The sequence below is a fragment of the Arachis stenosperma genome, chromosome 6 (assembly GCF_014773155.1).
Source record: "Arachis stenosperma cultivar V10309 chromosome 6, arast.V10309.gnm1.PFL2, whole genome shotgun sequence".
NCBI classification, from domain to species: domain Eukaryota; kingdom Viridiplantae; phylum Streptophyta; class Magnoliopsida; order Fabales; family Fabaceae; genus Arachis; species Arachis stenosperma.
This window is the reverse complement of record NC_080382.1, coordinates 90,481,709-90,497,436: the sequence shown is the minus strand read 5'-3', so window position 1 is coordinate 90,497,436 and position 15,728 is coordinate 90,481,709. Positions and strand designations below refer to the sequence as shown.

Sequence of the window (15,728 nt, the reverse complement as noted above, 5' to 3'; positions counted from 1 at the left end):
ATGTCAGAAGGACACTTTTTGGTCAGTTGCTTGTATCTTTCCCAAGCTTCATAGAGGGATTCACCATCTTTCTGTCTGAAGGTTTGAACATCCACTTTAAGCTTGCTCAGCTTTTGAGGAGGAAAGAACTTGGCTAAGAAAGCCGTGACCAGCTTATCCCAAGAGTTCAAGCTATCTTTAGGTTGAGAGTCCAACCATATTCTAGCTCTGTCTCTTACAGCAAAAGGGAAAAGCATAAGCTTGTAGACCTCAGGATCAACTCCATTAGTCTTAACAGTATCACAGATCTGCAAGAATTCAGTTAAGAACTGAAAAGGATCTTCTGATGGAAGTCTATGATACTTGCAATTCTGTTACATCAGAGAAACTAATTGAGGCTTAAGCTCAAAAATGTTTGCTCTAATGGCAGGGATTGAGATGCTTTTTCCACGGAAGTTAGAATTTGGTGCAGTAAAGTCACCAAGCATGTTCCTTGCATTGTTGTTGTTGGGTTCGGCTGCCATATCCTTTTCCTGTTCAAAAATTTCAGTTAGGTCCTCTTCAGAGTACTGTGCTTTAGCTGCTCTTAGCTTCCTCTTCAAGATCCTTTCAGGTTCAGGATCAGCTTCAACAAGAATACCTTTTTTCTTGTTCCTGCTCATATGAGAGAGAAGAAAACAAAGAAAGTATAGAATCTTCTATGTCACAGTATAGAGATTTCTTTATGTGAGTAGAAGAGAAGAAGAATAAGAATAAGGAAGGAAAGAGAAAAATTCGAACTCAGAGTGAGGGAGGGGGTTCGAATTTTTGATGAGTGGAGGAGAAGTGTTAGTAAATAAATAAAATAAATAGAAGGAGAGATGGGGGAGTTTTCGAAAATAATTAAAAGGAAAAGGAAAATATTTTTGTTTTTATTTTGAAATTTAGTTAGAATTCAAAAATTAAGAGAAGAAATAGAATAAAATTAAAATTTAAAACAATTAGTTAATTAAAAAGAATTTTGAAAAAAAGGGAGGAGATTTTCGAAAATTAAAAAAGAGAGAATTAGTTGGTGGTTTTGAAAAAGATAAGAATTTTAAAAATCAAATAAAAAGTTAAGTGGTTAATTGAAAAAGATTTGAAAATCAATTTTGAAAAGATAAGAAGTTAGAAAAGATTTTGAAATTAAAGTTTGAAAAATATATGATTTGAAAAAGATATGTTTGAAAAGATATGATTGAAAAGATATGATTGAAATTTATTTTGAAAAAGATTTGAAAAGGAAATTAAAAAGATTTGATTTTTAAAATTAAACTTAATGACTTGACTAACAATAAATCAAAAGATATGATTCTAAAATTTAAAGGTTGAACCTTTCTTAACAAGAAAGTAACAAACTTGAAATTTTTTGAATCAAAATATTAATTGTCAGTAATAATTTCGAAAATTCTGAAATAAAGATAAGAAAAAGATTTTGAAAATCAATTTAAAAAAAATTCTAAAATATAAAAGAAAAATGAAAAAGATTTGATTTTTTTGAAAAAGTTTTGAAAAGATAAGATTTTTAAAATTGAAATCTTGACTTGACTAACAAGAAACAACTTATTTTAAAATTTTTTGACTAAGTCAACCCAAAATTTTGAAATTTATGAGAGAAATAAGAAAAAGATATTTTTTTATTTTTTTTGAATTTAATGAGAAAAAGAGAAAAACCACAAAATGACTCAAAACATGAAAATTTTGGATTAAAACAAATGATCCATGCAAGAACACTATGAATGTCAAGATGAACACCAAGAACACTTTGAAGATCATGATGAACATCAAGAACTTATTTTTGAAAAAATTTTTTAAGGAAAGACACACATGCAAGTCACCAAACTTAGAAATTTTTAATGCTTAGACACTAACAAACTAAAAATGCATATGAAAAATAAGAAAAGACACAAAACAATAAAATGTAAAGATCAAACAAGAAAACTTACCAAGAACAACTTGAAGATCATGAAGAACACATGCATGAATTTTTTGAAAAATATTTTTAGAAAATTAAAAAAAATGCAATTGACACCAAACTTAAAAATTGACACTAACTCAAACAAGAAACACAAAATATTTTTATTTTTATGATTTTATAAATTTTTTTTTGGATTTTTTGAAAATTATTTTGGAAAAATGAAAAGAAGAAAAAAAATTTTTTTTGAAAGATTTTCGAAAACTTTCTGAAAATAAAATAAAGGTTGAAACAAAAAGAAAATTACCTAATCTGAGCAATAAGATGAACCATCAGTTGTCCAAACTCGAACAATCCCCGGCAACGGCGCCAAAAACTTGGTGCACGAAATTGTGATCTCAATGGCGCCAACAACTTAGTACGCACAATTGTAATCTCAACTATTTTTCACAACTTCGCACAACTAACCAGCAAGTGTACTGGGTCGTCCAAGTAATAAACCTTACGTGAGTAAGGGTCGATCCCACGGAGATTATCGGCTTGAAGCAAGCTATGGTCATCTTGTAAATCTCAGTCAGACGGATTCAAATGGTTATGGAGTTTTAATAACTAAAAGATAAATAAAACATAAAATAAAGATGGAGATACTTATGTAATTCATTAGTGGGAATTTCAGATAAGCGTATGGAGATGCGTTGTTCCTTCTGAATCTCTGCTTTCCTATTGCCTTCATCCAATCCTTCATACTCCTTTCTATGGCAAGCTGTATGTTGGGTGTCACCATTGTCAATGGCTACTTCCCATCCTCTCAGTGAAAATGGTCCTCTACGATTTCTGTACGGCTAATCAACTGTCGGATTTCTCGTCTCGGATGAAAAATACCATGCACAGATATCGTATAGCTAATCAGCTGTTGGTTCTCGATCGTGTAGGAATAGGATTTACTATCCTTTTGCGTTTGTCACCACGCCCTACAGTTGCGAGTTTGAAGCTCGTCACAGTCATCCCATCCCAGATCCTACTCGGAATACCGCAGACAAGGTTTAGACTTTCCGGATCTCAAGAATGCTACCAATGGATTCTAGCCTATACCACAAAGGTTCCAATCTTAGATTTAGATGCCCCATTGTCAGAGGGAAGTAGATGTGAATCGTTGATTAGAAACCCAAGAGATATACATTCAAGCTTGTCTTCATGTAGAACGGAAGTGGTTGTCAATCACGCGTTCATAAGTGAGAATGGTGATGAGTGTCACATAATCATCACATTCATCATGTTCTTGTGTGCGAATGAATATCTTAGAATAAGAATAAGCATGAATTGAATAGAAGAACAATAGTACTTTGCATTAATACTCGAGGAACAGCAGAGCTCCACACCTTAATCTATGGTGTGTAGAAACTCCACCATTGAAAATACATAAGAACAAGGTCTAGGCATGGCCGAATGGCCAGCCTCCCCAAATGGTAGATGAATTCGAAAATAGGGAAAAAGACCCCTAGTACAATAGTTAAAAGTTCTATTTATACTAAACTAGTTACTAGGGTTACAGAAATAAGTAACTGATGCAAAAATCCACTTCCGGGCCCACTTGGTGTGTGCTTGGGCTGAGCGTTGGAGCTTTCATGTGTAGAGACTTCTCTTGGAGTTAAACGCTAGTTTCTAACTTGTTTCTGGCGTTTGACTCTAGCTTGCAACTTGTTTCTGGCGTTTAACGCCAGAATAGGGCAGAAAGCTGGCGTTGAACGCCAGTTTGCGTAATCTAAACTCGAGCAAAGTATGGACTATTATATATTGATGAAAAGTCCTGGATGTCTACTTTCCAACGAAATTGAGAGCGTGTCATTTGGATATCTGTAGCTCCAAAAAATCCATTTCGAGTGAAGGGAGGTCAGAATCCAACAGCATCAGCAGTCCCTCTTCAGCCTCTGAATCAGATTTTTGCTCAGGTCCCTCAATATCAGCCAGAAAATACCTGAAATCACAGAAAAACACACAAAGTCATAGTAAAGTCCAGAAATGTGAATTTTTTTAAAAAACTAATAAAAATATTCTAAAAACTAACTAAATCACACTAAAAACTATGTAAAAACAATGCCAAAAAGCGTATAAATTATCCGCTCATCAACCAACCTCCGTGGGTAACCACGTCCTTTTTCAACACTGATGTTAGATAGTTGTTGCATTGCATGATAGGTTGCATGTTAGTTAGGATTTGTACATATTTTACCACTTCCTTTTTATGTTAGGACTACTTGGTTAGGGTGAGGATTTCTTTTCCAAGAAAACTATTTTAGGGCACCCCCACCAATTTGAATTTTTTTTTTGTTGAACTTGCTTGAAGAATTTATTTTGGAACATGGTTTTTGAGCTAAGAACACAAGCATGTGAGTTTTGAGCCCAATTGCGTGGTTACATCATATAACCACTTATTTTCATTCTTGTGTGTATTATTCTCTTTCTATGATTGTAATCTTTGATTTGTTCGATTCTTTATGTCCATTATTCCTTGTATACATGCATTTATATGATTGAGGCCATCATTTTGTTTAGCTCACTTACCCAAATAGCCTACCTTTCATCAACCATTGTTAGCCAATTTTGAGTCTATTTTAATCCCTTTTATTCTTAATTGTCGCACATCATTACCCCTAAGTGAAAAACAATAAATGTCTCTTAATTTGGATCTTTGAGTAGCTTAGGCTAGTGAGGTTGTGTATCATTTGGGTGTGGAAAACTTGGGACATTAGTTGAGGTAAAAGTGTATTTTGTATTTTTATTGAAAATATTGGGAATTGGATACATACTCATGTATTAATTATGTTTAAACCATATGCTTGATACTCATGTATATACTTTATTGTAAAAGGAAGAAAAGATACAAAATAAAGAAAAAATATATATATTGAAAGAAAAAAATAGAAAAAGAAAAAAATATATATAGAAAAAAATGCAATAAAAAGGGGACAAAAATGCCCCAAAGCAAAGTAATAATAACGATGCATATGGAACATTATATTAGAATTGTATAGGTTGTTATATGTGTTTAGTAAGAGATTAGGTTAATCAAAGATTCAAATTTCAAGCTCACTTGACCATATACAATCCTACCTTGACCCTAGCCCTATTACAACCTATGAATAAGTCCTCATGGTAAATGTATGCATGCATTGAATAATTGTCGATTGTTAGATGAAAAACAAATAATGGAAAGCATGATTAGAAGAGAATCGAGTGAATCAACCCTATACACTTGAGCGACTAAAGAGGATACACTTCCGGTGAGGGTTTGATACTCAATTCCTTGTTCTCGGCTTTCATGAGCTTTCTTCCTGCAAGTCTATTTGAACATCATTTTGATATTTGAATTGGTAGGATTCATGAATCGTCATACTATGTTAGCCATACATGTTCATATGTGTTCTTAGAGGTTGATTTACTTTTAACCAAGTAGGTAGAATCATTTTGCATTTAGTTGCATTCACATAGATAGGTGCATATATTTTATTTGCATTGAATAAATGTTCATACCCCTTTTCTTGTCTTTCTTGGTTTAGCATGAGGACATGCTTAGTTTAAGTATGGGGAGGTTTGATAAACCCTAATTTTGTGGTTTATCTTCTGCTTAATTTGGGAGATTTTATCACCTTTTCTCACATTTATTCAATGAAATAGCATGGTTTTGTGAATTGCTCCTAATTTGTGCTTGGTGCACGAAATTGCAATCACACTTTTGCAACTTCGCACAACTAACCAGCAAGTGCACTGGGTCATCCAAGTAATACCTTACGTGAGTAAGGGTCGATCCCACGGTGATTGCCGGCTTGAAGCAAGCTATGGTTAACTTGTAACTCTTAGTCAGGAGATTAATAATAAAAAGGATTTTGTTTGTAAAAAGGTTGAGGTTTCGGAGTTGCTCTGTCTTTTGAATTTCTGCTTTCCTACTGTCTTCTTCTTCCAAAAACGCATGTCCCTTCCATAGCAGGCCGTATGTTGGTGGATCACCGTTGTCAATGGCTACCATCCGTCCTCTTAGTGAAAGCATGTCCTCTACGGTTTCCCACATGGCTAATCATCTGTCGGTTCTCACTTGTGTCAGAATAGGATACATTTATCCTTTTGCACACTGTCACTGCGCCCAACATTTGCGAGTTTGAAGCTCGTCATAGTCATCCCATCCCAGATCCTACTCGGAATACCACAGATAAGGTTTAGACTTTCCGGATCTCAGAAATGCTGCCAATTGGTTCTAGCCTCTACCACGAAGGTTCAGATCTCACGAGTTTGAGTGCTCTGTTGTCAGGAGATGTAGGTCAAACTAATGGATTAGAAACCCAAGAGATACACACTCAAGCTGCCGCCCAATCACTATGTTGAGCTCATGTAGAACGGAAGTGGTTGTCAGGCACGCGTTCATAAGTTGGGGAATGATGATGAGTGTCACGGATCATCACATTCTCCATGTTGAAATACGAGTGAGTATCTTAGAAAAGAAATAAACGTGATTGAATAGAAAATAGTAGTAATTGCATTAATCCATGGAAACACAACAGAGCTCCTCACCACCACCTATGGGGTTTAGAGGTTCATACTGTAGAAGATACAATAGAATTTGTCAAAAATGTCATAAGTTCTAAAATAAATATCTAAAAGTAGTTTTTATAGTAAACTAGTAACTTAGTTTTTATACAGAGAATGAGTAACAAGATGCAGAGAGTGCAGAAATCCACTTTCGGGGCCCACTTGGTGAGTGTTTGGGCTGAGCTTCCTAGCTTTCACATACATATGCCGTTTCTGGAGTTAAACGCCAGCTTGGATGCCAGTTTGGGCGTTTAACTGCATCTTTGGTGCCAGTTCTGGTGTTTTATGCCAGAAACGGGTCTCAAGTGGGCGTTTAAACGCCAGTTTAGCCCATCAAATCTCGGGCAAAGTATGGATTATTATATACTGCTGGAAAGCCTAAGATGTCTACTTTCCAACGCAATTGAGAGCGCGCCAATTGGGTTTCTGTAGCTCAAGAAAATCCACTTCGAGTGCAGGAGGGTCAGAATCCAACAACATCTGCAGTCCTTTTTCAGCCTCTGAATCAGGTTTTTGCTCAGGTCCCTCAATTTCAGCCAGAAAATACCTGAAATTACAAAAAAACACACCAACTCATAGTAAAGTCCGGAAATGTGATTTTTGCAAAAAAAATTAATAAAAATACAACAAAAGTGAATAAAACATGCTAAAAACTATATGGAAACGCTACCAAAAAGCATATAAAATATCCGCTCATCACAACACCAAACTTAAACTGTTGCTTGTTTCCAAGCAACTAGACAAATAAAATAGGATGAAAAGAAGATCATGGTGCAATAAAATCTCAGAGTCTTCAATGAAGCTCAAATTCAAATTAGATGAGCGGGGCTTATAACTTTTTGCTTCTGAGTAGTTTTGGCATCTCATTTTATCCCCTGAAACTCAGAATGATTGGCTTCCTTCAGAACTCAGCATGCAAATAGTGTTATTCATTCTCCTAGTTTAGTATGTTGATTCTTGAACACAGCTACTTTATGAGTCTTGGCCGTGACCCTAAGCATCTTGTTTTTCAATATTACCACCAGATACATAAATGCCACAGACACCTAACTAGGTGAACTTTTTCAGATTGTGGCTCAGCTTTGCTAGAGTCCCCAGTTAGAGGTGCCCAGAGTTCTTAAGCACACTATTTTTGCTTTAGATCACGACTTTAACCACTCAGTCTCAAGCTTCTCACTTGGACCTTCATGACACAAGAACATGATTAGGGACAGCTTGATGTAGCCACTTAGGCTAGGATTTTATTCCTTTGAACCCTCATATCCATTAATGCTCAAAGCCTTGGATCCCTTTTACCCTTGCCTTTTGGTTTAAAGGGCTATTGTCTTTTTCTGCTTGCTTTTCTCTTTTTCTTTCTTTTTCTTTATTTTATGCAAATTTTTTTTCCAAGCTTTGTGTTCTTCACTGCTTTTTCTTGCTTCAATAATCAATTTCATGATTTTTCAGATTATCAATAGTATTTCTCTGTTTACCTCCTTCCTTCAAGAGTCAAACATTACTTAAATTTCAGTATAAAAAAAATTATGCACTATTTATGCCTTCATTCAGAGAGCTAAAGCAATGCCACCACATATAGATAATTTGAATTTTTCTTATTATTTACTCGAGATATTTGCACCCTTGATCTTCTAAAAAAATCTACTATTTTATTCATGTTTGATGATGATAAGAAAATTAAATTATACCCAAATTGATAAAAATAATACTAATGCTCATGCAATCCTAATACTAATGCTCATGCAATTCTAATATAAGTCCCTAATAACAAAAGTTATCACAGAGTTAGGACTCAACAACCTTGATTTTGGGAGATAGGTGCTCCTTCAATCTGTGGGACGCCTGGCGCTTCAAGGGATAGCCTCTGGCGCTTTAGCTCCTGTAGCTCACGCCCTTGCTGCTCTTGTTCCTTGAGCAATTTGCAAAGCATGCTGTTCTGATTCTGCTGCTCTTCTTTGAGTTAATCCACAACTTCATGCAGCTTGGTAACAGATGCTTCTAAGCGAACCCAATAGTCAAATTGGGGGATTTCTGGGAGAAGCTCATGCGCCCTCCACTTGGTGGGGTTGTCTTGAGCTTGAGATCCATCCATTATCTTTTTATTGATTGAGTGCTCAGTTAGGATGAACTCATCCACTCCCATCTGTACCCCTGCATCCTTACATAACAGATAGATCAAGCTTGGGTAAGCCAATTTGGCCTCAGTATATTCCTTTTGTGCAATTGTGTACATTTCACAAGGAATTAGCTGATGAACATCTACCTCTCTTCCCAACATAATACAGTGAATCATCACTGCCCTTTTTACAGTAACTTCAGAATGATTACTTTTGGGAAGTATAGAATGCCCAATAAAATCCAGCCAGCCCTTAGCAACTGATTTGATATATCCTCTCTTTAGTTGGTTTGGGACACCTTTTGTGTTGGTTATCCACTTGGTTCCAGGGAGGCATATGTCCTTTAAAACTTGATCCAGCTTTTTATCTTTAGCCATTCTCCTATTAAAGGATTCTGGATCATCTTACAGTTGAGGAAGTTTGAGGACTTCTCTTACTTTGTCAAGGTAAAAGTAAATAATCTTCCCCCTGACCATAGTCCGAAAGGTGTGGAAGGCAGTTCCTCTATTCTTTGCTTATCTATTAGCCACATATTTGCATAGAATTCATGGACCATGTTTCTTCCCACATTCATCTTAGGATTAGCTAGGATTTCCTAGCCTCTATTTCAAATATGCTCTTGGATCTCTGGATATTCGTCTTCTTTCAGATCGAATTTAACTTCTGGGATCACTGATCTTCTGCACATGATTTTGAAGTAATGGTTTGCATGTTCTTTGGTGCAAAACCTCTCATGCATCCAAGGTTTTGGATTGTTCTCTTTCTTGTCTTTTGGAGTGGTTTGTTTTCCTTTAGGGGCCATGATCTTAGTGAGTTTTAGCTCAGTGATCATGGAAAAACACACCAAACTTAGAGGTTTGCTTGTCCTTAAGCAAAAGAAAGGAAAGAAGCGGGATAGAAGGAGAGAAGGATTCGAATGGTGAATGAATGGGGATGGCCAAATGGGATTTAAAAGGGAGGGGGGTGTTTTTCGAAATTTTTTGAAAAAGATATGATAGAAAGATTTGATTGGTAAAAGATAAAATGATATGAAAAAGATAGAATTTTAAAATTTTGAAAGATATGAAAAAGATATGAGGAATTGAAATCAGAATTTTTGTTGATGCATCTAAGAAATAAAGGATAAGGTGGATGAAGAAAAGGTTTGGAAAGAAATTGAAAAAAAATGAGGTTTAAAATTATTTTGAAAAAGAATTTATAAAATCATTAATTTTTGAAAATTGAAATTGAAGGGTGAATATTTGTGACATGTTTATGCAGAAAATTATGAATTAAAACATGAAAATTTGAAAAAAATTGAATTGAAAACAAAATTCGCCTCCCCCTACTGTTCTGGCATTAAACGCCCAAAATGGTATCCATTCTGGCGTTTAATGCCCATCTGCTGGCCAATTTGGGCGTTTAACGCCCAGCGAGGTACCCTGGCTGGCGTTAAACGCCAGAAATCCTTTGTCACTGGGAATTTTTCTGAACGCCTAGGACGCTGCCCATTCTGGCATTTAAACGCCTAGAATGCTACCTTTACTGGCGTTAAACGCCCAGAATGGTGCCCATTCTGGGCGTTTGGCGTTTAACGCCCAAATTGCCTCTTTACTAGGGTTTTTACGCCAGTAAGCCTTGTTTTTCTCTGCGATTCCTCTGCTTTATGTTCTAAACCTTCATTTTTCTGAATTATTTACTGAAATGTATAGACAAACATGAATAGCAAAATAAGATGACTCATATAACTATTATAAACATCTAATTTATGCTGATGGCTGGGTTGCCTCCCAGCAAGCGCTTCTTTACTGTCTTTAACTGGACTTTACTGAGCTTTAATCTAGTCTTGGCTTTGAGCATTCTTGCTCAATATTGCCTTCAAGATAATGTTTGACTCTTTATCCATTAACAGTGAACTTTTTATCAGAGTCAATATCTTGAAGCTCTACATATCCATATGGTGACACACTTGTAATCATATATGGTCCCTTCCACCAGGATTTCAGTTTCCCAGGGAACAATCTGAGCTTAGAGTTGAATAGCAGAACCTTCTGTCCTGGGTCAAAGACTCTAGATGACAGCTTTTTGTCATGCCACCTTTTTGCTTTCTCCTTGTAAATTTCGGCATTTTCGAAAGCATTGAGTCTGAACTCCTTTAGCTCATTCAACTGGAGTAATCTCTTCTCTTCAACTACCTTAGCATCAAGGTTTAGGAACCTGGTTGCCCAGTAGGCCTTGTGTTCCAGTTCCACTGGCAGATGACAGGCTTTTCCATACACAAGCTGGTATGGAGAAGTCCCTATAGGAGTCTTGAATGCAATTCTGTATGCCCACAGAGCATCATCCAGACTTCTTGCCCAATCCCTTCTACGGGTGTTTACAGTCCGTTCCAGGATTCTTTTTAGTTTTCTATTTGAGACTTCAGCCTGCCCATTTGTCTATGGGTGAAATGGGATTGCTACTTTGTGGTTAATTTCATATTGGACCAGAGCAGAGTTAAGCTGTTTATTACAGAAATGAGTGCCCATATCACTGATTAGTACTCTAGGGACACCAAATCTGCTGAAGATGTGCTTTTGGAGGAATTTCAACACTGTCTTAGTATCATTAGTGGGTGTTGCAATTGCTTTTACCCATTTAGATACATAGTCTACTGCCACCAGAATATAAGTGTTTGAATATGATGGTGGGAAAGGTCCCATGAAGTCAATGCCCTATACATCAAACAAATCAGTCTCTAAGATCCCTTGCTGAGGCATGGCACAATCGTAAGGCAGATTACCAGCTCTCTGGCAACTGTCACAGTTACGTACAAACTCTCGGGAGTCTCTATAGAGAGTAGGCCAGTAGAAGCCACATTGGAGAACCCTTGTGGCTGTTCGCTCACCTCCAAAATATCCTCCATACTGTGATCCATGGCAATGCCATAGGATTTTCTGCACCTCTTCCCTAGGCACACATCTATGGATCATTCCGTCTACACATCTCTTAAAGAGATATGGTTCATCCCACAAGTAGTACTTTGCATCAGAAATATATTTTTTCGTTTGCATCTTACTGTACTCTTTGGGTACGAATCTCACAGCTTTATAGTTTGTAATGTCTGCAAACCATGGTACTTGTTGAATGGCAAAGGGTTGCTCATCTGGAAAGGTTTCTGAGATCTCAGTAGGAGGGAGGGACGCTCCTGCTACTAGTTCTATCCGGGACAAGTGATCAGCTACTTGGTTCTCTGTCCCTTTTCTGTCTCTTATTTCTATATCAAACTCTTGCAGAAGCAACACCCACCTTATGAGTCTGGGTTTTGAATCCTGCTTTATGAGGAGATATTTAAGAGCAGCATGGTTAGTACACAATCACTTTTGATCCTACTAAATAAGATCTGAACTTGTCAATGGCATAAACCACTGCAAGTAACTCATTTTCTGCGGTTGTGTAATTCTTCTGTGCGTCATTTAAAACACAACTAGCATAATAAATGACATGCAGAAGCTTGTCATGCCTCTGTCCTAATACTGCACCAATGGCATGGTCACTGGCATCACATATTAGTTCAAATGGTAATGTCCAGTCTGGTTGATAAACCCATATTTCATGAGTTCTTTTGTGCTTAATTTGAGTGATTTATATAATCCTTCACCTACTTATTCACATTAATTGCATGGTTTTACTTTCCCTTCCTTATTATGTCGTATTGTGAAAAACATGTTTCCTAAGCTTTAAAAATCAATTATTTTAATTACCTTTATTTCCATTCGATGCCGTGATTAGTGTGTTGAGTAGTTTCAGATTTTCTAAGGCAGAATGACTTAGAGGATGGAAAAAGAAACATACAAAAAATGGAAGGAGAAAGCAAAACGGAGCTTTAAGGAAACTGGTGTTGTAACAACCCTAATTTTCGAGTACGTGAGATCTTTTCTAAAGATACGGAGAACTCCGGAGGATCGATAAAAGGAGAACCTTTGATATATCATCAAGTATCTCAATCCTCATTATCATTATGTCATCTTTAAGCTAGAACCTTTTCCGAGTCAAGCTCGACAACGCGGCCACGGAGAACCTAGTTTTTGAACCGTATCGGTTAGGAGTTTTGATTCTAGTTTTCGTAAATAGGCTCAGTTTGACGAACCGGACTCGATTCATGAGAGAAGAGAGATAATTGGATAATATTATCATTATATTAGTATTAGAAGCTTCTTGAATGATATTATAAGGTTACCTGGTCTGTTTTTGTTAAAAACAGAAAATCGGTTTAACCGGGTTTACGGTTTACTGGTGCAGCTTAGCACCAGCACTCTCTGATGACTTTAGCAATGCTAAGGCCTCATCATACATGTTTTATTCTCATAATAAATATGTTACTAGTGTCATTTATGCTAGTAGCTCAGAAAATAATTTTTAGAGATGTTTTTACAAGTGTTCCGATACATCTAGTTTTAGTAGTTATACACCTGAGATATTTTAATATTATTTTAATCCACCTCCAAGCCAACCAATCACAACTTACCTTACACCCCCAAGACCTCCAAGGCTGTCTCATTTCTTCATTTTGGACGAAAATAACAAGAGAGAAAAGAGAGAAACTTTCATGAACACTTGATCTTCAAAGCTTGATTTCTTCTGAACCAAAACTCAAATCAAAACTCCGATTTCACCAAAATGATCCTCTCTTCTTCCTCTACATAACCATGTGACTTATCAAGGCTGGAAATAAGGTGAGATGGCTGTTCCTTTCCCCTCTTCAATTCGGTTTTCAAGGAAAACCATGCAAAACATGTGTTTTCTTGATGTTTTTCCTTAGGAATCATGCTTAACTTGACTTGAGGGCCAAGAAACGTGACTTTCCAGAAAGTCTAAGGTTAGAAATCACTTCCTAACATGCTGAGTGAGATTTGGTTAGTTGAGGGTTTTTGGATTTAAAGTTGTTCTTGATGTGATTTAGGAAGAAAAAGTGCTTAAGGACCACCTGAAAGAGTAACCGGATTTGAGGCAGCAAATCAAGGTAGGGTGTCACGAAATTAATCTTGATTATTTGTGTTTGAGATGTGTGAATGTTGTATTATTTGGCTGTGCTAAAAATTGGTTGCATATATGAATGATTCTTGGTGAAAATTTGGTGAAATTTTGATGAAAATTTGATGAAATTCAAGCTATGAATGTGTGTTCTTGTGGCTCCTGGAAAAACGAACCCTAGGCCCTAAATTGAGGTTTAATTTGTGTTGAAATCATGTAGAAAAGATGGGGTTTTAGTGGCTGCTAATTTATTATGAATTATAGTAAAAATCGGTTACTGAAAAGACTGAAAAACGGGTAAAAACAGAGAAAGAATCTGAAGAATTTATGAAGAACATGAAGAACACTTTGAGTGTGGTGAAGAACATTGAAGAACACCTTTTAGATCTTATAAAGGGCAAGGAAGTAAATATTTTGGTGTTTGAGGGGTTGTTTGGTAATTTCTGAAAGTTAGGGTGGTAAAAGTAGAAATATTAAATGTTACGGGTGGTAAAAAGTGAATTTTAAAGGTTAAAAGTAAAAGTGAGTTAATTTTCGAAAATTTAATAATAAAATAATAAATAATAATAAAATATTAAATAATAATATTTAATTAAAAATAATATTTTAATAAAAATAATAAAATAATGCAGAAAAGGCAGTTTTCTGTAAAAGCTTTAGAAAGACAACTTTAAGTGCAGAATCTCATAATTACCTTCATAAAACACTTAGGGTGTGGTAATAACATGTTAGTGAGGAAAAGATAAAGAAAAGATAAAGGTTGAAGAAAAGATAAAAGTCAAAGAAAAAGTCTGTAAAGTTTTAATGACAGAAAACAGACAGAGATTAGTGAATGAATTAGGGCAACTTAGATAGTACTTGAGTTGCGACTAGGGTTAGGTATTATATGAAAAGTTAAACTGTTTCAGTATAGACTTAATGAACCTATACTTGGGACAGGCTAACTATTCATACCGAAATTTACATAAGCTTCAACTATATATGTTAAGCAGAGAAAATCAGAGCAGAGTAGGGAAACACAGAGAACAGAATAATCAGAGTTGAGGAAAGAGATAAAGAGAAGAAGAGTAACATATATAAAGGAAATAGTAATCAGAGAAAAATAAAGAGATACAGAAAACAGAGTAATTATAGCAGAGTAAAGAGATAAAGAGAAAGTTAAGAAAGGTTTAGGAATATGTGTTAAGGATTCAAAGGGAAAGAGGAAATGAAGATTGATTTGTGGATTTGTTGAGGTTGAGAAAGGATAACGAAAAACGATAAAAGGCGGGAATACCCCACAAACTGTTAGTTGTTTAACTACGGGGGACACCCATGAACTGATAATTGGTTGAATTCGGGAAGTACCCACGAACTGAATGATCATTGATCTCGGGGAAACCCATAAATTGTTATTTGTTTTATAAGCGGGAAAAACTCACGGACTGATAATCATTGATTACGAGAATAACCCATGAATCGTTGTATGTTGATCTCGGGTATAACCCACGAACTGAAGATCACTATGTTATTGTGTATTGATCTCGGTGAATAACCCACGAACTGAAGATCTCTGTTTTATTGTTGTGAATTGATCTCGGGGACGCCCACGAACTGAGGATCACTGTTTCCCCTTGTGTGTATATTATGGGGTCGGGCTTTGCGCCGACTGCCGGTAGTCACGAAGGAGTGGTATTCTTACCACCGACACATATGCACTAAGGACACAAAGGGAAGCCATATCTGGGACTTGTTCCTAGGTAATGTCGGGATGCAGGATGTAAACCGACACGTGAGCTCATGGCCTGCATAGGATAGACATGCATCATACTTGGTTGTGCATTTCCTCTGTTATGATTGTTGAGTAAATGTATGCTTTGTTTGTTTGTATTCTATTCTTTGTATTTGTGTTGTATTTTCTTGTATTCTTTTGTTTGTGTCCTGCTTTTTGTTGTCTTTATTTTTTTTTAATTTATCTATCTTCTGTTTACTGCTCATCTATATTCTGTTATTCATCTGCCAAACAACATAGAATTAATGAACTTAACTAATAACCCCGACCCTACTAAGAACTCCCCAGTTCTTACCCCTTCTCTCTCCCTTCCCCCTCCAGATGGAAGCATGAGTACCCTTCCGTAGTTCGCTGATGA

At 36.1% G+C, this 15,728-nt stretch overlaps 1 non-coding gene across 1 annotated transcript; it reads left to right on the top strand.

Moving 5' to 3' along the window:
- LOC130938505 (small nucleolar RNA R71) lies at positions 1-104 on the top strand. Its single transcript, XR_009069669.1, has one exon. It is a non-coding gene; the product is annotated as a small nucleolar RNA R71 (small nucleolar RNA).
- Positions 105-15,728: the final 15,624 nt, after the last annotated feature.